We start from the raw sequence: 26,446 nt of genomic DNA, 5'->3' as shown, positions 1-26,446 counted from the left end.
TTGTCCTTCCACAACATGCAGCTGTGTTTTCTCTACTCGTAAATTGGATTGTGTGGATTCACTTGTAATTTACTCAAGGGGTCGAGTGACAAACATAACCGAGAAACTTGAGTTGCATTAGACTTAAAGTATTGTTTTTTAACGTTTGCCCATGTCTCATTCTCTTGTGTGATTGCATTTTGCATTGTATTGTATTGTATATAAACCTGTGCGCCACGGAGCTAAGTGGCAGTCTCTTTTGAACCTCGTTTTTTACCAACAACTTCTAAGACCACTGTACTAGCTGCAGCTAATAAATACTATCTTCTACGCCAGACGAAGAGTCTGTGTCTCTGTTTCTGACAAGGCAGGTGAATCCAGGGGATTTCAGGCGTACCCTGCGCCGCCGAGCCATAAGGCTACGGTTCTCCAACTGGCGCCCAACGTGGGGTGACCTTAACGGTAGCAGTTGAGCCCTAGGGTCGTGAGGAGCCTCGCAAGAAAATTCCAGAGGAAGCACACCACGTGATCGACCCCTGTATGTTGAAAGTGGACCGAAGGTCTTTGACAGCGCGGCTACTCCTCTCCGACGGCTGCTGACGACTGCTGCCCTGACTGTCGCCCTGCCTTGGACCCTTCTGATGATGTTTGGTAAAGCGAGACGATAGACAGACCTTCGCTGGTGTAGGACGATCCTTAGTTAAGTATTTGGTGGGTCGCTCCCACAAAACTTTGTTTTGTTTTGGTTTTTTAGTTATTATTCAGGTATTGCAATACCTGAAGCCAAGGGGTAAGTACCTTTGTACTGTTTCATTGATTTACACCCCTTGTTGTTTGTGAACAGTCTAGAGAAGTAACGATGCCTGGACTGAGTAAGTTCAAAAGAATTTGTTGTTTAGGTTGTACGAGGGATTCCCAGTTGGAGGAATCATGTCCGATCCCTCCAGTTGGAACTCCCACTTATGAGCTCTATTCGAAACATGGTATTGGTCCCATTACCTTTAACAAGACATGGGTCCGATACACGAAAAATAGTGGAGTTTTGAAATGGCCCCAAAATAGTAGTTTTGATCCCGCCATACTAGATAATTTGGAAACGATTCTGTTTAAAAGAAAAGCCCGGCCGGCAATGTTTGACTCTTTTCGCCTTTGGCGTAAGGAAGCGAAACAGAAGGAAATTAAACAAGCAAAAAAGGATAAGAAAGCGCAAAATATGTCAATTATAGAGGCTGCTCAGCAGTTTAAAAATAATGAAGTAGATGGTACGAATGAGATACTAGAGAGACAACATCGCATGGCAATAGATAGATGCTATCCGATGCTGCCTACTTCGTCGTCAAATAAAAGTAAGGAATTGGAAGAAGATTCCCTAATGTCTTGTTTATTGAATTCACCTCCGCCCTATGCCCAAAATCCTAATGCACCTCTGTTACCCCCTCCTATTGCTCAACCAATGGTTGCTTCATTGCCGATTGTTCAGCAACCGGATGTAATTCAGCCCCCACCTCCTCTCCAATCCCCCGCTCTTGTTCCTCAGTCGGCTATGTTTCAGTCCCTGCTGCCTTCTATGTCTGCAAGGACTCCTATTCTCTCAAGGGATTCCCCTACCTCACACAGGAGACTAGCAGACGCTGTTTCAAATTTCTTTTCTCCTCTTCTTGGGTCTTTGACCCTGTCTCCAGCTTTTTCTAGACGACAATCCCGTTGTCAACTTCCTCTCACGGATGAGAAAGTGGTTTTGGGTGCCCTAGCTCGTAAATGGATTAAAAATGGACTAGACTATAGTACAGGCGACATTATGAGTTCCTTTCATCAATGGGCAGAGCCCACACAAAGATATGTTTTCAATGTTATGTGTCAGACTCTTATCAGTGGTTGGGAAGATATGAGTTGGATACAGTTCCTTCGGGTTTATTGAAATGACAAGCTGATTTTGATAAAGGTTTTATTGTAGGGCCAGAAGTTGAAGAGGCGGTGAATAAACTCGTTGCGTTCCGAACAATGTTCTTGTCCTTGTCCGTTTCCGAGCTTGATGCTTCCAAAAACAAAGGCATTAAGAATTATCCGATGCGTGAAGTTCCCCCAGTATGGAGGGAAGCGGTGATTGGTCCGCCTGCTGTCCCTGCTCATTTTCAGCGTATATGGGTTCACGAACCCTGGAAAAAGTCTTAAATATTGGCACTTAAACAAACTCTTCCGGATCTTTGTAAAAATCCAGCTGGATATTACAAGGAGTTGTCTCAAACAGTTGAGGCCTGTATTATGAATTTGGACGATATTGATATGTTATTTGGAAATGTCGTTCCGCAAGCACAATGGGCACGGATTCATAGGGAGAATCATGTTGGTGAATTAGGTATTGGGCTGCTATTAGAGCCGCTGACGCTAATCAAGTGGGTGGTGCAAAGCCTGAGGATCTGATTACGGCCCTACCAGGTAGAATAATTGAATTAATGAAAACTATGATGCCCGTGGTGCGAGTTAATTGGGATAAGCTGGCTGCATGCAAGCAAAAGAAAGATGAAAGCGTCTTGGATTTCTTCACTCGTTTTGAAGAGACGTTTATTGATCATAGTGGTCAGGATCTGAGTGTAGAGGGTGGTCAGCGATTGTTTATGGATAAGTTTGTATACAATTTGCTTCCTGAATTGTCAAATAAACTAAAGAGTTCTGAAAGTGCATGGGCTGTCTCTTCCCCTGCTAAAATACTGGCTACCGCACAGTATTATGAGAATAGAGATAAGGAGGAGAAGGAGAAACAGGAGAAGAAAAATAAAGATTTGAAAACAAAGGTTCTTTTACAACAAGCTTATCCACCGCGTTCTGCACAGCCTCAGTTTTCTCAACCCCCACAGTTTCAGAAAGTGCTCCAGAAACCTGAGTACTTTGCACCACGTCTTCCGTTGGGTCCTAATCAATGTGCGTATTGTAGGGAAGGAGGACATTATAAGAATAGTTGTCCGGTTTTATTACAGCGTAATAATGGGATGTCTGCTCCACGGGGTCATGGTATTGCCCAGACTCGATCTAGAGGTAGAGGACGAGGTGTGTCCTCTCAGGAGCAGCGTTCTTTTCCTACATCTACTACGAATTACTTTGATCAGCAGAGAGTTCAGTCCACGCAGTATTATAATGACGATTATTGTGAAGAAAGGGCTGATGATTTTCAGATCGAATAGGACAGCCATGGATGAAGTGAGGGAGTTGTGTCGATTCCAGTAGATCAAAATGGGCCAAAATGTCACTATCAACACTATGGGTGTTTCAGAACCGTTTCTTTTGGATACTGGCGTGATGAGAAGTTCTATTATGCATACTAAACTTCCTGGGGCACCTTTGTCTGGCTTAATAAATACTTCAGTAGGATTTTCTGGCGCTCCAGTCCGTAATCCGGTTTCTTGTCCATTGCCCGTTTCGATTGGCCCATATGATTTAAATGCTCCACTTATTTGAACAACTGGTTGCGGCGAGAACTTGCTGGGTCTGGATTTATTGAAAAGACTACATGCAACATTGTATTATTCCCCTTATATCTCGAGATCAGTTCCCACTTGAGTTGCTTTCTCTTCCTGAAAGTCTTTGGGCCACAGGCCTGAATGACGTGGGTTGTCTTGCAATTCCACCATATGTTGTCACTATTAAAGAAAATGTGAGAATGCCGCGCATTCCCCAATACCGTATCTCTGCTGATGGGGAGAGAGCACTCTTGGCTATTGTCACAGCCTCCTGTTTAATAAATACTATCTTCTACGCCAGACGAAGAGTCCGTGTCTCTGTTTCTGACAAGGCAGGTGAATCCAGGGGATTTCAGGCGTACCCTGTGCCACCGAGCCATAGGGCTACGGTTCTCCAAGAGGCCCAGGGAAGGGGGCCCCTCCGAAGGACCTTAATTGCAAGGCGACACCTTTCTTTGAAATAGATCGCCAGGGAAACAACAGGATACATCACCAGTGCGTGGGCCCATGCTGGTGGGCTGAGTGCGAGGCCCTGGGCAGCTGCCCATGCTGCTCATGCCTAGCGCCGGCCCTGGAGTCCACTCCTTAGAAAAGTGCTCAAAAACATCTATAGGAGATGGTGGGGCACAGTTTTGGGCTCTTCCTACTCAAAAGCCACTCGCTGGTAGATCAAGAGGGCAGATATGTTGTGGTAGAGGTAATATTGAAAGGTGCTCTGCTATCTCTGGTAGCGTTTTATGCCCACAATACAGGACTGGCAACTTTCTTGGAGAGTCTGACTTCGGGTCTGCTCTGATAAAACACTGCACCCTGACAATGGATACGTGATCTCATTGGGGTGCTCAACGCTATGCTCAACAGATTGAATTCCCTGTTATGGGGCACATTTCCAATTGCAGCCTCCAGATCCTTATGCCAATTGGCCATCCATACCCAAGTAGGCGCACTTCTCGCAGACACACTTCTCGGGGAATAGAGACTTTTCCTTCTACTCAGGCCTACATATCCTACACACCAGGATTGACTTATTCTGGTGCAACTCAGAGGCAGGACAGAGAGTGACAGATGTGGAGTATCTGGGATGCACACTGTTGGATCATAATAAGGGCTCCCAGTTGTATGGATTTTTGTTATTTTTTACATTTCTGACAGTATTTATCCATATTTATTTTTTGATCATTGTATCTGTAATATTCCACATTTTATTTTGTTTCAAGCAAAAACAGAAGATGCATCTAGTTTTTTTCTTTATTTCTTTCATTGCGTTCTCAGTTGTTATAGGTTTAGATAGATGTATGTAGATGGGTAAATGGGTTACTGCTTTTAACAAAGAGATCCTTTTGTTACTTGCAGCTAATACATGTCAGTCCTTATATGTAGCCCTCACTGTCTTATGCAGCACATCATATACATGGATTTACACACATATGATATAGTGTCAATGTATGATGTAAAGCAGTCTGACACCTTACATTATGATGAGTAGGGCTATAGTGCTATAAAATTAAAAAAAACACAATAGTGGAATTTAAATTGTTATTTGTGTAAATACTGTGACAGACTAACACATCTAACATCCCTACAGTGCGTGCATATCTCTTGACTCCAGGGGCTAAACAAAGTCAAAAGCAGGCCTTTCTTAAGTACCTGTGAAGTGATAAGTTGTGCGCATTTGTTTTCCCTCAATTGCTTTTAGGTATGTGTCTTCCTCCTCACGGGGCCCCACCCCCTATAGCTGCCAGCCAGGATACTTAAACAAAAGGAGACCTGATGGCCTCTTAATGTCGACCTTTGCTATAGGCTCATGATGACATTTGATATGCCCTCTCCCCGTCCTGCACTCGGACAGGATCGTCTTCTCCTCACAGACAGCAGCAAAGGTAAACATATTTATTGGCATTTTTCCGTTTCTATTTATAAATACAGACTAAAGAAAAATATTATTCTGTCTGTATTTATATGCAAAAAATCCAGTTCAACGGAAAACCGGGAGCCTTAATCATAATCCACTAAAGCTTTCACTCTCAAGGGCCCTCCACATTCACGTATACCTACCCATGTGGCGCCTCAATGTAGAAGCGCTGAAGGAACCGGGCTTCCGAAGGGTAGGAGGGGTTCACATCATCCAGTACTTCACCAAGAATGATGGCACTGCTTCGGACCTTATGTTGGAAGGGACGCTTTCAATGTGGTAATCAGGGGCCTGTGCCTCAAGACCATGTTCACATCATCCAGTACTTCACCAAGAATGATGGCACTGCTTCGGACCTTATGTTGGAAGGGACGCTTTCAATGTGGTAATCAGGGGCCTGTGCCTCAAGACCATGTACAGGGTGAAACAGGCATTGTTGAGAGAGTTACTTTGATGGTAATCGTGGGTAGGTGGTAGCGATGGCATGGTGCTCAGTCCCCTACTGCCACTCGCTGCATCCATCACCAATAGACACAGTCACTATTTCCAAAAGGCAGTTCTTCCTCATCTGCTTTAAGTTTTTGATGCTCTACCAGTAACAATCATCATTTTTTAGCAACCTTGTGGATTATTTACAAGCAACTTGTGCTGAAGATACATCACTTTTTCCCATATTAAAAGTGATGCACCGATGGTGCAAGGGGCTTGTAAATAAGCCACATGAACTCTTTGGTAACAGTGCAGATATGAGGCACTAGAAGATGTAGGTTGTCCCCATCAAAACTCTTTCAACCCTGAATGGAGTGGGGTCCAGGGATTCCTAAGTAGGAGCTGTACTATGCTGCAGCCTAGCTCCTATGGCGATGAATTGGCTAGCCAGTTATGGAAATCTGGAATGAGGCACAACTGGATAACCCCCTCATCTTACAATGGCTTTTAATAAGGGGAGGGTTGACAACACACTCATGACAGTCACGAAGTGGACATGGGACACATATCACACCACACGGCAGACAGACACCATGGACCCTATTATGTAAAGAGCGCACACTTCACCCCCAATGTCTGGGGGATCCATGGCACACAGTTCACCCCCTCCAGAGGGCTGCCATCAGGTGGCACTGACGTCTTATTTGCCCCTGCCCCTGCGTCTGTAATAGGGCACAGGTGTAGAGACACATGAATGCCCTCATGTGCATAGGATCATACCCCCATTCAAATGAGGGAACACGCTTTTAAGATAGTGCTTGAGCTTTATGTGCACCAGAGCTATCAGTATCACAGAAGAGGATGCACAAGCACCTGTGGCCCCTTCTGTAATAACAAAGTGCCCCAGGGTGCACAAAGCAGGCACTAACGCTCAAATACACCCGAGATCCTCCTATGAACCCTCCCTGACTGCTTTCAACTTACACATCACTACAACACATAATTATGGAAGGAGGCAGGGATACATAACTGGGGATATCTGTTTAGTGAGGGCCTGTGAATTCCCTTAAAAGACCTAAGGGGCCGATTACGATGGCGGGCGGCCTTGAGTCAATGCAATGCAGCATTCCTACACCCCTAATTATGATACGACTGCCACCGCGGTGGTCACATCTGGCAATTTAACATTGCGGCAGGTGCTGCTGGCTGCAGCACCTGCCGCAATGGTAAATGGTCATGTTGTGCATTTCCCTGCACAACATGCTGCCACTTTGTGCATGGAAATGTAGGGGGGTACCCACAGGTGTACAACTGCCCCCCCACAGAAGGGGCCTGTAACGGGCCCCCCGAAGCCAGTCTCCGCTAGCCTTCCTGTGGCGGTTCCACCACCATGGAAAGGCTGGCTGACGTCAGTATTGTGATCTGGCAGGCGATGCCTTCGATGCAGTGCCCCCATATCCCCGGCCTTCTCAGCTCCACCAGGCAATCGTTACGATTGCCTGTGAAGGAAGTGTGGCAGGCGCTCTTTGCGCCCGCTACGCTTGTGGCACGATTCCCTCCTCCATCCTAATGACGGGGGAAATGGGAGCCAGATGGCAGAGGGATCGTCACCACCGGGCCTGCGGTGGCGGTCCCTCTACTATCGTAATCAGCCTGAAAGATCCTGTTACTATGTAGGACCAGGTTCCTTCCTATTACACTGAGCTCTGTAGAACCAACTCCAGATAACTTGAGGCACCGGACATAAAGAACCAGTGATCTTGACAGGGCTGCGGGTATTGATTGCATATGAAAACCACTGTAAAGCCATCACAATACTCTACAAAGCTCTGTTGTAGGTGATAGACACCTCGATGTCCCAATTGAGACTATGGTGGGTGGATGGCCTGCATCTGGAGATCACGGATAACCCATGGGAGAGTGTCAGGAAGCAATAAAACAGTCTCCAGAAATGAGAGACTGAAATTCAGTTTATTTTTTATTTGACCCTGAAGGGCATAGGACAAATACATCACAGGGCAACAACCCAATGTCCACGCTATGCAGTGACAGAAAAGGATTCCCTCCACATGGTCTGCCACCGGGTGGGGCTCTCTCTTCTTCTGGATCGAGTGTTGGAGACCCTAGCTGATATGTTATGTTATGTTACGGGTTTGTTGAGCGCGACAGCTGCCCCAGCAACGGGGAGTCCCGGCGCTAAGAACCATAGCATAACCTACTGGGAGGGGGAAGGGAGGGCAGAAGCTTACAGTAGTGGGAACAGGTGAGTTTTTATTGCTTTGCGAAAGGCGGACAAGTTGTCAAGGCGGCGGATGTTCAGGGGAAGGGAATTCCAGAGTTTTGCTCCTAATAGTCTGAAGGAGCGACCCCCGATACGGCAGAGTTTCGTGCGGGGGACCACTACTAAATGTGGGCCCATGGAGCGAAGATTGCGTTGGGGGGTGTAGGGTGTTAGAAGCGGGCGGAGGAGTTCGGGGCCATCAGTTTTTAGGATTTTGAAAGCAGTGGTGAGGGCCTTAAATTGAATGCGGGCTTCCACAGGAAGCCAGTGGAGTCTATGTATGGTGGCTCTAGCAGAGCATCTTCTGGGAAAGCCGACTATTGCCCTAGCCGCTGAATTCTGAATTCGCTGAAGCCTGGTTGTCTCGGCTTTGTTAGCGCCTAGCAGTAGGACGCTGGCATAGTCCAGCCAGGAAAGGATGGTGGATTGGGCTATGAGCTGCCGTGTTTTGGGGTCAAAAAACCCTAGAATGGAATTGAGGCTTCTCAGCAGCCCGATGCATGTAGCTGCTACTCTTTTGGTGTGAGTTTGGTAGTTCAGCGAGGAGTCCAGCCATACTCCTAGGTTTTTAACCAGAGATTTAGAAGGAGGGATGGGGCCCAGCAGGGGGGGGGCACCACTGGTCATTCCAACAACTGGGGTTCTTACCCAGGAGCAGTACCTCGGTTTTCCCTGCGTTCAGTTGTAAGCAGTTAGCCGTCATCCAATGGGCAACTGCAGCCAGTCCATCCCTAAATCTTGTGGCAGAGGTTGAGGGCGCCTCAGTGAGGGTGATTACCAGCTGTGTGTCGTCGGCGTACGACACCAGCGTGAGGTCCCATTCTTTAGCCACTGCCGCAAGGGGCTGCATATACAGGTTAAAAAGGGATGGACTGAGGGCAGAGCCCTGCGGAACTCCTTGGCCGATAGAGTGAGATTGGGAGGTGAACAGGGGTGCTGAGACACGGAAGGATCTGTTCATCAAGAATGAGCGAAACCATTCAAGGGCCAGATCACTGATCCCGATGTTTTCCAGGCGACTCAGTAAGATATTGTGGGAGACCGTGTCAAAGGCTGCGCTGAGATCAAGTAGTATCAGCGCAGCACTTCGACCGGTATCCAGTATCTTCCTGAGGTGTTCGGTGGTGGATAGAAGGACGGACTCCGTACTATGCCCAGGCCTGAACCCGTGTTGGGAGGGGTCCAAGATGTTATTTTGGGCCATGTGGTCTGATAGTACGGTGTTCGCATGGGCTTCAGCTAGTTTGGACACCCAAGGGAGCAGTGAGATGGGCCTGTAGTTCTCCGGCTTTGTGGGGTCCAGGGTGGGCTTTTTGATAATGGGAGTGACCCATGCCTGTTTCCAACATGTAGGTACCGTAGCCGATGAGAAGGATAGGTTAAGGAGTGTGGCCAGAGAAGGAAGAAAGAAGTCCAGAGCCTCTAGAAAGTGAGCCGGTTTCATGGGATCTGAAGGGGCGCCGGATTTCACCCTTCTACAGAATTTAGCTAGATCCTCATGAGAAATAGCAGGCAGACAGGTGAGTCTGGAAGCTTTAGAGGAAAGGTTGGGAGATCTAGTGCAGTTAGAAGGATTCTGTGAGAAGGTGTTATAAATCTTCCTCACCTTTTCAATAAAGAAGATGGCGAGGTCTTCACACTGCTGAGTGGAAGAGATACACGAGGCAGGATTGCCGCGGTTTTGTAGCTTTTGGACCAGTTTAAAAATCGTTTTCGTAGGGTTGGGGCTGGAGTTGATTTCCTTGGCATAGAAGGATGCGCGAGCAGCGTGCATAGCTTTATGATACGATTTGAGTTTGGTCAGGTAAAAGGTTTTGTCCTTGTCCCTATAGTCTTTTCTCCAGTATCGTTCCGCTCTTTTGCATTCCTTTCTAAGAAGTTTCAAGTTCTCGTCGTACCATGGATTAGAGGGGGTGCTACGTCCTCTGGTCCATTTGGCTGGTATAAGTGTGTTGAGTCCTTTAGTGATCCAATCCTGAAAAGCGGCATACGACGTATTGATGTCGTTAGTGGTTGCGAGGTTAGGTTCTCCTAAGATAGCGGGGAAATCCTTCTTTTGGAGTTTGTGCCAGGGCCGTTTAAGACAGGAGGAAGGCAAAACCCTGTTGGGGTGTGTATCGGCCGGTATCACAAATATGACGAGGAAGTGGTCAGTCCAGCCCATGGGTTTGGGAGGATCAGCTCTGGCTTCCGGGATATTGGTGAATACCGGGTCAAGTAAGTGACCAGCAGAGTGAGTGGTGGATTGTATAAGGGGGATCAGCTGTAAGGCTGTTAGGTCCGCTAGGAGATTACTGATGGTAGGATCCGAGGTGGAGTGAAAGTGGAGGTTTAAGTCTCCCAGAATCGTAAAGTTGGCGGAGCTCATAACCAGAGCGTGGGCTACCTCTAAAAGTTCCTCTGTGAATTTAGAGGTGGGCCCCGGGTGTCGATAGATAAAAAGGCTGGAGAGGGAGAAATGAGGGCTTGTGGTGATTTTAAAACGGGCACACTCACATCCCGTGATGTCTTCCTTCAAAAATGAACAAGAATATGACGTTCTGTAAATAACGGCAATGCCGCCTCCCCTAGAGTCTCTATTAATGGATGTCATAGAGAATCCATCCGGTAACGTAAGGTTAGGGATGCTGGTTAGTTCACTGATCCCTAAAGACCCCGGCCCTCGTTTATGAGGTTTTGCCATAGGGAGGTCACCATAGGCCTTACTGCTATGCTGCCCATCTTCAAAAGAAAAGGACAGGAATGTGGTGTATCTATCAGATATGGCACATTCCCGTCCTTTTCCACTAAACTGGCTCACAATGGGCTGCCGTGCGCCAACACAGGCACCTTTGCACCATGGTGCTAGCGTGCCTGCGTAGCAGGGATGGATATTTTTGTGGAAACCTTCCCACACAAAAACAATCACAAGAGGCGTTTTTCTCTATTGTGTGTGCTGCAGAATGGTAAAGGGGCATCTGACCGCAGTTTTTCCACTAACATGCAAGATGCAATGATACTACTGTACCCGGACAGTTTGCATGCTTTGGTTGTGATGCTTTCCGTTTAGAGCTTCTTATGCTGTACCTCTGTATTTGTTTACCCTCTATGTTGCAAGGGGGTCAAACCCCACTCACATTGTATATGATAATGAAAGGCAGAGCCGGCCTCTGGCCCAAGTAATATGTAACAAGCTCCAGTTGATTGCTAAAAATCAATAACAAATTAATAAAAACCAATTGCTAGCTTGTAGAATTAAGGCGGAAAAATATCAAATTAAACGAATTTAAGAGCTTATTTTTTGTATTCAATTCTACACCAATAACGCATATCCAGTTCGTTTTTAAAAAGATGCACACATGTATGCATTAGAAAGGCCCAAAATTGAACTTTAAAGCCAAGCTATAAAATCAGTTAAGGGTCATCTCAGACATATAGTTCAAAGATCCGAATAAAAGTCACTCAGCACATTAATAGCCGGAAAGTGACACAGAACTGACAAGCGACTCACTTCCATTACACCAGGGAGATTGATTTTTTGCGAAAGCAAAGAATAGCAGCCGAACCAGTGGTATTTACTCCATTAAGGCGAAAGGCTACTGCAGCCGATGTGAAGTGTATAATTAAAAAAATGTCTCCGCAGATCCCATGAGTTACAACACATTGCGCACTGTCACATGGCTGTCACGGAAGGTCCTTACAGTACATTATATATACATTCGTTCTAAATAGGAGCAATCGCTTCTTTATTTATATAAGTAAAATTATACAATAAAAAGGGGTACATTTTTTGATTATAGGTGTCCATTGCTGAATACAGAAATAGAAGCAAGCACTGAAACTACAAAAGAGGACGGTATGTTGAAGCCCAAAATGGAGTGCAAGTGGCATTTGCAGTTACTGTGAGCTTTTCAACAAAGACAAGTTATATTTATAGATCTGTGGCCAGATTTGTATTGCTAAAAGGCAGGTCAGTAGCTCGTGGTCCCTGGAGTAGCTCGATAACACTTTGAAGCTTCGCTTCTTGCCAGTTTAGGTCAGTTCACTGCAGAGTGCATAATACAACTTGACAGTCTTTTAACTCATCTGAAAACATTCACATTTTAAAAGAGATGTGCTGCGCGACCTCCTATTAGTTTGAAAACATTGCCACTTTTAGAAGCCTTATGTAACCAGATGACATTCTGAGACTTCACGTTCTCACATAGCAAGTGAGTACTGTTCTACTGTTGGGTACTGTGGCAATACATAAATATACAGTTTGCGAATTTTAGAGATTACAAAGAGAAGATTCAATCCACATTTTAATTATTTTCCTATGTATACTTATTTCTTTACTGTGTCTGTGCGGGACTCGAAAAACATGATTCGTTTATAACTGAAGTTTGCTTAAGATTAAGTAAGCAATAACAATGAACCTATAATTTTTAAAATCAGATGACGAGAAAATCCCAGGGAGATCAATGAAAAATATTGTCAAAGCCAATAGATCTGGTTTAATGGGCCAATTCATGTAATAACGAAAAAATATTTGCATACACAAATGCTTTTTTTCACATAAAACGCCTCCTTGTATTGCCAGCTGTAGAAAACATTTTTTTAAAGGATTAGTGTCTGCATAGACTGCATATAGGTGATAAAGAATTGAATGTGACAAGCAGGGAGATATGTGAGTGTACATTTCAGCCTAATTAATCCCCCATGCGTCCCAATCGGGCACTCTTGCGGAAACAGAATGATACACTACATAGAAAATAGCATAAACTATTAATATTTAATTATGTATTTAAAGGTTTTTGTAGAGCTCACAATTACTAACAGTTTCCTGGTGTTAAAAAAATAATACACTCTATACAGCAACTTGCAGAGTTTATGGGTCCAAGCAATGGATTTTTAGAGCCCTATGAGATGTTAAGATATTTGGCTCTATGCGTAACTTGGGCGTCAGTCTTTCCATGCCTGAGCATTAACTTCAGAAATAAAAGGAATTTAGGTACAGTGATCAGACAGGTGGAGGTTTTACGTAGCAGTGTGGGAGGAATGTATTTGGTAGATATCTCAGATATATCTGAACACTGTGGTACTGGGAAAGGTACTTATAAACCATTAAAAGGTCCCTGAACTGGCATTTCATATGAACAGAGAGTCAGTGTCACTGGTCAAGTAAAGGTGAGATACTGTCAAACTTACTCCTCCAACAAATAAACCTAGCTGCCTCATTTTGTATAAACTGTAACCTCCTTATACGGAAATCCAGAAGTCCAATTTAGAATGCATTGCAATAGTCCAGTCTTCCTAAAATCAGGGTTTACCCAAAAAACTGCCATGAATGTTGAGGAATAAAAGGGCTGTTTCATAAGCAGGAAGCACATATACATTAACTTATTATACTGATACTCAAGTGAGAGTTTGCATGCTACCAAAGATTGGGACCACCACATAAAGGACCAGATCGAGGTATTATCAAATATCAAAACGTCAATTTGACCTGAATTTAGCCAGAGAGAATTGGCATTCATCCATCTAGGTATCTTGATCAAACAGCCTTTGAACTTCTCCTGGAGTTGGGAAATTATGCCCTCTATGTGGATGGTTATTTGGCTATCATCCACACAGTGATAAAAATGGAAAGCCAAAGGAGGCAATCAAATCTGCCAGGGGATCAACATATATATTAAAAAGAGTGGGACTGAGAGCAGACCCCACAGGAACACCACAATCAATATCTTTAAAATCTGAGTGAAATGTTGCCACCTAGACTCCTTGAGTTCTATTTCTAAAAAGGATTCTAGCCATCTAAGTGGCTTGCCTCTCAAGCCAATAGTAAATAATCTTTTCAGTAAAATAGCATGAACACATTTAATGAAGGTAGCTGACAAATCAAGGAGTATGAGTGCCTTCCAACCAAGACCATATGGCTGTCATGGGTAGCTTAAATATGTGTGTGTATTGTGCACGCCTTTATATTAATCACTACACACCAACTACTCCAATTTATCCTGTGCTGCATGCAACACTTCGACATATGTTGTCAACATCTGTGTAACAAATTAACAAAATAGGGCCAAGTTCCAGTAGTACCTTGGACTCAGTGTGGACTGCATTGGGATTTATCATCAATGTTGATCAAAATATTCCAACGTATTATGAAGTTTATGCTTGTAATCGTTTAACAAACATCAATAAAATAATTTGAACCTATTGCTAATACATAGTCCACTCCGGTTCTTATGACCTAGCAAGCGTAATCCCAACAGTTCATGTGCATTTGTAAATGCACCGTTTTTTACAATCAGAATTGTGATTTACAATGGATTTCAGGATGAAATCCCTTCTTTAGGGGCCACTCTATCAAAAGAAACAATAGTACAAAGAAAGGTGTTGAACAGTGGGTAACTAATGTTTATTTACAAAAAGCAGGTACCAATTCCCTCTCTAAGGATTTACTACTCATAACAGTTATCGAACGAGAAAAAAAAGGGGGCCATCTCTTTACAAATCCTACTGGTACTAGGGTCAAATGGACACACCCAACTTGATTATATACATTTTAGATACCATCTTCTCCTCCATGATAAGTCTAAAATCTGGCCATCAATTAAAATGTAGTTAACCTTGACCCAACCTTTCTTCAGATTCCACTGTCAGGGCTAATGATGATGAAATTAAAGACATTTTATTCTGAAAAAAATCTGCCAGTTCTGAGCAATGCATTTGCTTTGAGGGAGCCTTGGATACATGCTGCACTCTTTTTACCTGAGATTGTAGACCGTAAAAAGTTCTGTCGTAGGATTGCTTGTGGCAGAATTGTGTTATGAAAATAACTACACCTAAAGCCTTTCGCAAGCTCTTTATATATCCCAAGTTCTATTTCATAAGTTTCTTTCCCTGCCACAGAATAATGTCTCGAAATCCCATCTAGCCATTTATATTTCTTTTTGCCTGAGTGAATTCTCAGGCGAGGTGTCCAGGAGCTAACGACAGACAACAGAGTAGTAAAACCCAAGCAGCTATTCCCTTTTCTTAAAGAGCCTGACTTTCAGCGCCTTTCTGAAATCCTGCTCCGAGTTCAGCAGGCATAAGTAGGGAGGTAAGTCATTCAACAGCTTGGAAGTTCCCACTGAGAAAGAACTACTCCTCCTTCCTAGCTTTTGAGAAGCTGGGGACAGCAAGGTAGCTTCAAAGGTTGGATCTTAAGGTCCGCTCTTGGTGGGAGGGGCAAAGTCTCTTCCTCAGATAACCGGGGCCCTTACCCTGAAAGGGCACAGACAGCAATGGTCAGGGCCTTGTATTTAATCCTCCTGGCTACTGGAAGCCAATGAAGTTGTTTGAGGTACAGGGAGAGGTGCTGGCGCAGCGAGATCTTGCGGATCAACCAGGCTGCTCTGTTCTGCACCATTTGTAGCCTTTTGATCAAGAGCCCTGGTAAGCCCAGAAAAAGGCTGTTGGCATAGTCGAGGTGGGAGGTCACAAGGGCATGAACCGTGGTCCTCCAGCTTTCTTCTGGTAGGAAGGCCAGACATTTTCTGATGGTTCTCATCTTTCCGAAACAGGCTGCCAAGACATGCTGGACTTGAGCCGAAAGGGTCAAGTCTTTGTCCCACCTGACTCCAAGGTTTTTGACTGAGTCCTTAGGTACAGGTAGGACCACCATAGGCCTGAAAGAGGGGGGAAGAAAGATTTCAAAGTGATCTTTGAAGGAGAACACCAGCTGGGTGTCATCCACGTATGAGAGCATGTATGTTATCAAAATATGGTCTGCCTTGTGGGCTGGCTATTGGGGAAGCTGTTGCAGCTCCACATCTGAGCAAATATTGGCTATCTGAGGGGTGACAGTGACCAGAATATTATCATAATGAATGTTTAAATCCCCCAAAACTACTAGGAACTCAGTCTCCAGAAATTAGATAGATACTACTTCTTGAAAGAAGCCAATAAAGTTCTTTGCAGGACCAGGTGGTCTGTAAATAATTAAGGCCTTGCTGCTTTTGGAGCCTCTATGTGTCCAGGAGGAAGGGGCACATTGTGCTTTTAATTGCTCCTTCTCTCCGTCAGCGCAGGATGCTGTGCTTGAGACTTTCTACTAGCTGGCCTTACTGCTTTTGGAGCCTCTGTGTGGCTAGGAGGATGGGGCACATTGCACTTTTGTAGCTCTCAATCTTTGTTGCAGAGTGGGAGGCACCCGGGCGCATGCCTGGGCAAAGTCAGGGCCAAGAGTGAGCCCATCTATGCCCGTCATCACCTGGAGGTGGTCGGGCTGGGCCACCCCCTTTTCGCCGCACTCAAGGTGTTGATGACATTTCTGTTGGGAGCCGTATGAGTCAGCCTTTTAGCTTCAATATGGATGATGTGCAAAGCTTCTGCTTTTCCCTTGTTACCCATGCCAAGCAATACTATGGATGACTTTCTGCAGTGGGCACAGGAGTAATTCACAAGCATGTCAAACTGGATGAGTGATGTTTATCTTTTTCCTTGCCACTTGATATACAAACCTTGCAGACTACGCCTTATAGATCCTGAGCTGATGAGGGCCCTAACCCAAGTATGTTAGAAGCGATGGCAGGTGCATCTGATACCTTAATTGATTTTGTTAGTACCCCAGTTATGGAGCCTTTCAGGCACTCCGAGGGGCTCCAATCTCAAACTCAAATTCAAATCACTGGTGCTAAAGCAAATGGTCAAGTGGGAAAGAGGATCAATGGGAGATAAATCAAAGAGACAGTGCCTGGCACTTCGACCCTATTACAAAGCCCAGGCCCCAATTACATGAGGAAGGAAGGGGAAGGAGCAACAAAGCTAACGTAGGGCATCTTTGATGGGAACCCTGAGCCTGATTTTGACCCACCTCGAGAAAATTGAGGAAGCGTTGGCCCAACTGAATCTCACCTTTGCAGGGCATCCATCTACAATGGTGCCTCCTCCTGACACCCAATTGACTCTAATGTCATCCAGCCCATCACCTGCACCAGCAGAGCCTGCCATCTCATCTCTTGGGTCACTGTATCATCAAGTAAGGAGGGACAGGCGTCAGCTCTTGGAGAGCAGATCCAGATCCAATGGTAGATCTGAGTGGAGAGGAAATGCTAGGTTGCAAGCTAATGGGCCTTTTGGTGCTTCGGGCCATAGGCCGGGTAACTTTCATGAGTCTTTATCCTTGGAGCTCCCAACATTGCAACTGCCCCCACAGGTCACCTCTTTTATTCTGGGTTTGAAAGGTGTTTTTCCTCTGAGACAAGGTATACAGGAGTACTACTATCAACAATTAAATAAGGTGGTGTACTAGCTAAACAACAGGTTGGGGGTCCATTGTAATTCCATAGCAGAATTCATTTGGTTCAGAGAGTCTCATGGGTAGGAACTAATCCTAAACTTGATAACAATGACTGTATCCTTGTCAATTTTAATAATAGAGAGGTACCTAAAGACATTCTGATAAGTCTCAACTTTACTGTGTCTGCTCCCTTTTGGCTTTTTTTATAGACCAATTAGAGAATGATCTCAGCGTCCACCAATCTTCCTCACCCTGTGACTGTCTCTAACAGATGTATTCAAAACAAATAGTTATGAGCACTTAAAGTTTGTAAAGGATTCAAAATTCCATTCCAAGGAGTCATAGCGTTTCAGTCAGCTTTAATCCGATTCACATTTCATCTCAAAGCCCAATATATTCCTGTACATCATGGGGTGGATAAATAAGAACAGCCAGCCATCACGTGTTTTGTCACCCTGCAATTTAGCCTTAAACTTCCTCAGGGCTGAGGTAGAATACATCTGTAGCAATTCTAAGGGCGAGGCAGTGTAGGCCAAAGATCCAATTTCAATATCAGTGATATATTGTTTATTGTTTCAAGTCCCAAACACTGAGAGTGCTCCTTCCAAGATATGTATATGACAAAACGACAGGACCGGCCCTGCAAACAGCCTTAGGAACTTCCATAATGTGTTGAATTTCCTAATTTAAAAAAAAGTCATCCCAAGGCTGTCTTTAATTTTCAATTAAATTTTTCTGTACAAATGAATGTAATAATGTATATGGTGTAAATAGTAATTGTAGTGGACTCTAAGGAGTCGGTATGAATGTTGGTATGGAAGGTGTGAGAGGATAGAATAAATGTAATTGTTCGTTTTAGGTTGTGTTAAAAAGCAAACACTAAGAAATGTATATAAATGTTGTGATGGTATAAAAATAACTAAAAAATGTTGCTTTGATAAATAAGAATAAAAATAAAAAGGTTCAAGTCAGGCAGAAAAAGAAGTCTGGGGAATATGGTGTTATGTTTCACGATGTCCATCTACTTGGTCTAAAGAAAAAAATTGCGGTACTGGTATTTCGTTTTGTCATATAGTTAAGTGAGGCTTGACCTTACTGCATTGAGCCCAAACCCTATTTTTGGTTTCAAAAAAACCTTCCAAGATATGGGCGTGGTCAGATGTATGCCTATTTCAAAGTTACACCAGCTGGATCGACTTTCAGACTAGGCCATTGCATCCAGTCAGCCAAGTTGCTCAAACGTTGACTGCAGGACGGATAGCCTTGGATCTTCTACACCAATCATATTATCTATGTCTACTGAGAGAGGCACTGCTGGGAATAGCCTTGAGAATGGTATAGGTAAAACCATAATGTTAGCCTCATGGAATGTGGCAGGTCTGGTAAACAAGTTAAAAAATCTAGATTGGCAAAATGTAATCAAACAGTATACAGTACTTTGCTTTCAGGAAACCTGGCTGACTGGTACTGTGTCCATTGATTAGTTTTCTACGTACGTATGCCACACCAGGATCTATGGGCCGGGCCAAGGGAGGACTTATTACTATTGCATCCCTTACCTTCCCCGGTCAGGTTATGTGGACGAGCTTGAGTTCTCCACATTATCAACTTATGTTAATAACTTATCTAACAAAGAATATGCTACTGATAAATTACAGGTGTGGCAAAACTACTGCACGAGGAAATTGAGCGTAGTTTAAGTAAGAGGTTGCTTTTGCCTCGTGTGGATGGGTGATTTTAACACCAAGCACTGCTATTTGTCATTAGCTGATTCGCGCAAGCTGATGGGTGATGATGGAGACCCCATCACCCACTTTTTTCATAGCCCTTTTGGCGATGAACTTCACTTTATAATTATGAAATATAAATGAATATTTGTCTTTGACTCCCTGAACATTGATCCAGTTATTACCTCACATTTTTGGGAGAGGTAGTTCTAGTCTTATTGATTTCATTCTATTTTGCTAAACCTAATAGAATGGGTAGTTGATTACACCCTATCAGTGCCCCCCCTTCAGTGATCATTGGCTTTTAGCCATATCAATTCACAGCGCTTTCCTTGCGAAGAGATAGTTGGAGATCAACCCTTTACTGCTGACCTATACGAGCAATTTAAACACAAGGAAATGATGGACGGAGTGCTGAAACTTTTCAGACACTCACCTCCAGTCACAGATCTGGGTTGAATCCATCATCGTTCTTTAGCTCACTTCGCCACCCCAGTTCACACACAGCTATGTGCAAATCAGCCATGACCTTGTGCGTCATGGGAACAGTCCAGAATGAACTGCCAAGCCGGGTCTTCCCTAGACTGGAAACAAGCATCCTGGGACCGGGTCCTGGCTAACAGCCCTCATCTGCCAGGCTTGCTTGAAGCCAGTGGCAAAGTGAGCAAGGGACCCACGTCTGGGCATACCCTGCCAACTTAGGGCGAACACACCAAACACAAGGAGATGATGGACGTAGCGCTGAAACTTTTAAGGACACTCACCCCCAGTCACAGACATTGGTTGAATCCATCATTGTTCTTTAGCTCACTTCGCCACCCCAGTTCAGACACAGCTATATGCAAATCAGCCTTTACACTGTGCCTCATGGGAACAGTCCAGCCCAAACAGGCTTGCCACGATGGAGTGGACGTCTGATCCCACTAAAACCTTAATGTGGAATACAACTCTTTTGTATTTGAAGCTGTTTTTCCCAGTTTAGAAATGTTTCTGTGTTTGACCTTTAATTTTAAATAGGCCTGATGCAGTCTGTGTTGTTAAAGATCTATGGGCCCGATGTATGACCTGCAAAATAGTGCATCGCAAATTGCCAGTCATTTGAGACTTGCAATTTGCGAGGTGCTATTTTGCATGTACAACAGTGTGTTTAACACTGTGTGCGATTACCGATGAGGTAGCAAATTGCGAGGCTCCTGAATATTAATGAGCCTCTCACAATTTGTGAGCCCATTGGGAATGACAGGCCCTCCAAGTGATGCAGTCTTGCTGGGCATGTCTGGAACTGCTTTTTTGATAAAGCTGTTTTTCTTTAAATGCAGTCCGTTTTCCTTTAAGGAAAACAGGTTGCATTTAAAAAAGAAAAAGAAAACTTTGCTGTTTCATTTTTTAAGGGCAGGCAGTGGTCTCTGGGACCACTGCCTGCTCTTAAAAAAATATTTTCCAACATACTCATAATGGGGAAGGGTTCTCTGCAGACCCCTTTCCCTTTCCGAGTGGTTTGACACCTACTTGAAGTAGGTGTAACTGCAAGTGTTTTGGGGCCACAACTGTGGTCGCAAAACACTAGTACATAGCATGTTGACTCGCTATTGGGAAGGAATCCCCCTTCCTAATAGCGAGAGTTGCAAATTAATTTGTACATGCTCCTAACCTTTTTTGCTGCTGCAAAAGGGAGGTTCTCATGTTAGACGCCACAATAAAGTGTCATACATCTATCCATAAGAGCATTATTTCAGTTTGATAGAGAAGGAGTATATTCTGTTCTTTGTAACAAATTTTAATCCACTTTATTTAGTTTCTAAATCAATGATGGTTGAATGTCTGTCTTCAATTTGCTTCCCCTGCCACACTCTTCTTCTTCCATTTGTTTTTGTTTTGGTCGAAAATTGATGGAAGATCCATTATCATACCTTTACTATATGTGCTATATTTAGAGTATGTCATTCACTGGTGAATCCTCCACATCTGCGTTGGAGAAAAAAGAATACATACAGGAGCAAACCCACCCCACGCGTATATTCAAAATAAACAGACCAAGTTGTCCTTGTCATTCAAACCCTGGAAATGTATCTTCAACTAGTTGCGGCCCACTAGCAGCTGCACAGCAATATCAAAGGTCAGTGAACTCATACTACACATTTCAAATTTGTAGTAAATAATATAAACATCTTGTGTTACACAGATAAAAGTATGCCTTTAGAAAACATAATGAAACAATACCTGACAACGGTTCAAACATGTCAAAGTTACTCTTTGATATTTGTTTCTCTACTGCCCCTGTAGTGTGTTGACCCCATAATCCCATATGTCAATGTTTTTCATTCATGATATGTGTAGAAATCAGAACTTGTCTGAGGAAAAAATATAATTCATAAAAATGTATCATTTATATAAAAAAATTCTCACTTGTGAGTTGTTCTAAGTGTACATTGTGTAACCTATTCACGTTAGATATACAAAGTATATCACAGCATTCCATGTTACCATATCATTTGTGAGCCTCTGCCTTTCTAACTAAACATGTTTTGGTCTGTCTCTAATATTGATAGCTATATAATTCACAAACTGTCAATTCCACAATCCACCACAGAGGAAACCAAAGGTTAGTTATTTTCTAAAATACTTTCAACACAACAAATATGATTATGAAGAATTATATTTAAGCCTGGGCAACACTTAAAATATGCTTGCGCATTTCGTGTAATATGGTGAATGTTTTTGTCACGTTTGCTGTGACATTCTCAACATTACGCCATACACCACTTCACAGGATTGCTGTAAAGATTTACAGTGAATGCAAAGGAACAACAGAATGCAGACGCCTATTGTTCATTGAGCTCTTATTTCAGTGCATTCATGTTTCAAAAATGTAAACATTTCAGAGTGAAATTAAAGGCAAGTAATTTTGTGTAAATATGCAGTGAATTTGCGTAATTCACAAAAACAAATTACATGAATTTTGAAAACCCATAATCATATCTACATGTGCATGATTATTTCAACTCAATAACACAATATTAAAAACTTCTACATCTGCTTTTTTGTTGAGAAATTCAGATTGTATTGCAATGAATACATTTAATAGGTGTCAATCCATCAAGGTAATGTTCACCTTTAAAATTCTAATCATTAAGACATACAATTTTTATTTTGAAATAAAAAATAACATACTCTAAAAGAGAACAATTGGCAAATATATATTTCCCGACTAACCACTAAAATTAAAACCCAAACAACATACTTTTTAATTAAAATAAATACAGCCCCAAGTTTGGATGGGGTGGGGTTTGAGTGTAAACTAGGTGGGAAATTGTAGATGGTAATTAAAAGGTAGATAGTACATTCAATTGTAGACATGTACTTCCTTTGCCTACTCACTAGCAACCTTGTCCTCCCTCTGCATTGGGAGCTTGCTCCACTGGGCAGAGTTGTCCAGAAACCTGGGTGGTGGGGTAACAGTGGCATTGCAAAAAGAATGGGTGTCGAGCTGGGGTCAACAATGATGCAATTCAGGGCGGAAGTCTATGGGTAAGGGATGTGCTCTGCTGTTTTACCAGGAGCCAGTTGAACGTAAAGACCCCCTGTGTGCTAGAATGTTAACCATCTGGTCTATTTTCTGTACCAAAACCTGGAGGACAATTGCTACTGCTATCTATCCAACACATAGGTCATTTAAACCTGCAGTGCCTTCTAGAAAATAAAGGCTGTTGGGTGGAGAGTGGGGAGAGAAGTGCTTGGGGCAAATTAGACTCCTGCCCTATGTCTCCTGGCGGCTGGTTGGGCACTAAGAACTTCATGGTCATACAAGCGAGAAGGTGTTACACGCACATGAGCACTCTCACCCAGTGTGCCACTGGGTCCCGCGTTGTCACTTGCTCCTCGCTAGAACTCCAGTGGCATTGCTTATGTTACCTCAAATGATAAGTCCCCCAGCTGATTCAGCGGAATCGGAAAGAAGACTACTGTTCATTACCATGATATCAATAAGTCAAAAATATGCTAGAAGTAAGAACTATGTATATCATGACATGAGTAAATGCATAATACTCATGACTACTAGGTAGTGAGCACCCACATCAAGTAATATTCATAATGCTTGTCAAGGTGAGCTGCTAAAGTCACTAATTTAACCCAAGGTAAACCCCCTGGCAGTTTTGGAAAGAAGCAGACTAGCTTAATTTAGAGGCAATATGCAAATCATTTATGCATCACGCAAATAATCAAAGCACAACACATTGTTTAGAAAGATAGAGTACATTTTAATAAATAAAACCTCACCAAAACACAAAAATTCATTAAAGGAAACTGGAGTTATGATTCAAATGTGAAAACGTGAAAATAGGACAAAAAATCTATAAGGGCCATCCATGGTCATCTGGTTGTGCTTGACCAGTACCTAGGCACAAGTTCAGGCAGATGGTGATGGAGCATGGGTCAGACAGACAAACCAAATTTGACCCAGTCAGAAGTTGTATCTTCAGACTTAGGGCCTGTTTATATATCGGTGGACAGGTTACTCTGTCCACCAATATATTAACTCCTTTGGTTGTGGGGGACTCCTGGTCCCAGATATCTTTGCGCCAGGAGGCGCCACCAGAGGAGCAATGTTCAGGACTGCTTTGCGCTACAAAGCTCTGCCCCTACTTCCAGCAGCGCAGGATGCACCTGGGCCAATAGCGGGCCTGTCCTCACCCATCATAGCCCAGGAGAGGCTGGCTGGGTCACCCATTTTGGTTCTGGGCTTTGGCTTTGTGTTTTCTTGCTGACTGGAGTCGGCATTTTTTGATGCATGTTTTCACATATGACTTCTGTTGCACCTGGTCATCTGTCGGATCTGGTAGGAATTGCTTCACCTTTCCCTGTATATACTGTTACCCAACCCACTGCTTAACTTACTGGATGTGTGTACTTGGTCATCTTGTCCACTCTTAATTGTATCCATTCTATCACAGCTAAGGCTGGCAGTCCTTCTTGACTACACAGGCAGGTGAATGTTGTGTGAATAACTTTGGGCCGTGGGTTTGTACTCTGTTAAACTTGGATACTCATGGGGAATCTTAAACCCCCAGTGACTGCAATCACGGCATGAGCCACCATGGATGCCTTTTTACAGTGTGCTGCTGGAGTATTGGACAAGGAAATCGAGCTGATTATCTGCCGCCTTTTATGTTCCTCCCTTTCTCCCTTTTTGCATTTACCTTGTGGATTACCTGACACTACTGTGGCTGGCTCTTCTTTTCAGAATCTGGGACCATCACTACCAGCCCCTGTGTCAGACAGAGGTCGGGAGGATAATATTTCAGTACTCTCCCTGTAGAGACCCCATTCTATCTTATGCACTCCAGGACCCAGTCATTACGTTGCCACCTCCCTCCCGCTCAGCTTCAGTAAAGTCCCTCAGGCAAGGGGAAAAGGAAATACCCGACTACTGGAAACTAGTACAAACATCCTAGAGTTTCTGATGATCTCCCGTCATGCAATACTTCTCTATTAGCTTTAACAAACACTGGTATGATGGCTCTGATTAATTCTTTTTATAACTCATTTATTGTTGCACTTGAGGAAAAATTAGAACCCATCAATTCACATTTAGCAGCCATCGAACAGGTACTTTGAAAACAGCCAATGTGCCCTTCAATGCCCAATGTTCTTAACTCACTTGATTCTGGTTCTGGTCCATCCCCTTGTTTTGGGTGAAGTGACCTGCAACATCTGGTTCAGGCAAGGGGTCCTGAGACATTAATAGTCCAGAGCTCTGGCACCAGTTCAAGTTCCTATAATCAATAAAAATTGTCAAAACCACCCTCACTTCCATCAAGACTGGAAGCACAACCTTGAGTGGGCACCAAACGATATAAGACACATCAGTAGGAGCAGTTGGAACATCTAGATTGGAGGCCAAGAGGTCCTGCAATAGTGTACCCAGCTCATCCAGGCCGGTTACACTTAATTTACCACCTGAAGCCACCCCTTATGTGGTAGTTCAGGGTATCTCTGCCATCAGGTTCTCCAGATGACTTTCGTCAATTAATCGTCAATTAAAAATCAAAGTCCTTCACTGGTTATATCAAAACTCCACCCTAGGGATCTGGGTGGAAAGACATATTATCCTGGTATGAAGAATGTGCTTGGTAGGCTGGGCCAAAAAGAATCTTTAGGAGTCTGCATCATCATACATTTTAGCAGATCACATGTGGCAGGTAGAATTTTGGAATCCACCATTTTTCTGCCTCTTAGTGTTCCTATCTCATCCATTGTGGTCCTTCCTCTGGCATTTTCCTATAGGCCAATGGATTACACCCCACATTTTGGACAGAGGCGGGTCCGGAACACCCGTCTATGACTTGGGACACACAACAGGTGCTTCCAAGTGGTTTGCAGCTTTCTAACAGATTTTCCCTTTTATCTTCTTTGGATGGATGCAATTGACTGTCTGGCATAACCCTGAGAGTTGGCATCAGATGTTTCTTTAGCACAGAGTTCCTCAGACATATTAGTTGGTGGACGTAATGACTGTAAGAAGTTGTAGGAGAGTAGGATCTGCTTCCTATGGTTACCCCCACTTTTTGCTGTGTTTCACTGGTTTTTCGAGCTTAGTGTGGCTGTGGCCATGCTAATCAGGACCACAGCCTAGCTGTTCTCTCTCTAAATTGATTGCATGTACTTTAGGTACATACCAGATTGGTTACTGGGTCACCCTTTTGAGTCCCTAGTATATGGTACCTTAGGTACCAAGGGCATAGGTACCCCAGAGGCCTACCAGGGCCTGAAGCATGTCTTATGCCACCCGTGGGAAGCCTTCCAAAATGGCACCACATGTCTGCACTTGCAGCCTGGGTAAGGTGGAGTAAGCACTCCTTACTGGGATGTAGTATTCTTATATCCACCAATTAAAACAGAAACATATTAACCTATAAGTCACTCCTATGGCAGGCCTTGACAATCCTGAAGGCAGAGTGCTTGGTTTTGTGTGAGTGGGTGCCCTAGCATGAGTTGAGCCCCTCTTCAGCTTTCGGAATCCCTTCCTCACGGTTAATGCTAACTTTGGTTTGACTTGATCAAAACATGTTGTGTTTGGTGTCAAACACTTTGGAACACTACACCCCCCGCTAGTTCTGGTGGCGGGGGTAGCATTCCACCCTTCTAGGGGCAGAAGACATGAACACACTTACTTACCCGGTAAATAATTAAAGGAGCCACAACTTCAAAACAATGAATGCTGCTGCCACAGACAAAGGTCTGACCTCCTGCTGCTGGACGAAACTCCGGCAGGGGAGGCCTGGACAATAGGTTTCCTGTCCAAGGAGGTGCCAGCACCTCCCCAAACAGGCTTTAGTGTATTGGGGCAGGGTGGGTTGCATTCCGTGAATGCTTTTCAGACACTGCCTGGGGCACACAAGGTGCTCCATGCAT

This window comes from Lissotriton helveticus, chromosome 8 (assembly GCF_964261635.1).
Source record: "Lissotriton helveticus chromosome 8, aLisHel1.1, whole genome shotgun sequence".
NCBI classification, from domain to species: domain Eukaryota; kingdom Metazoa; phylum Chordata; class Amphibia; order Caudata; family Salamandridae; genus Lissotriton; species Lissotriton helveticus.
Note: the sequence above shows the minus strand (reverse complement) of the source record.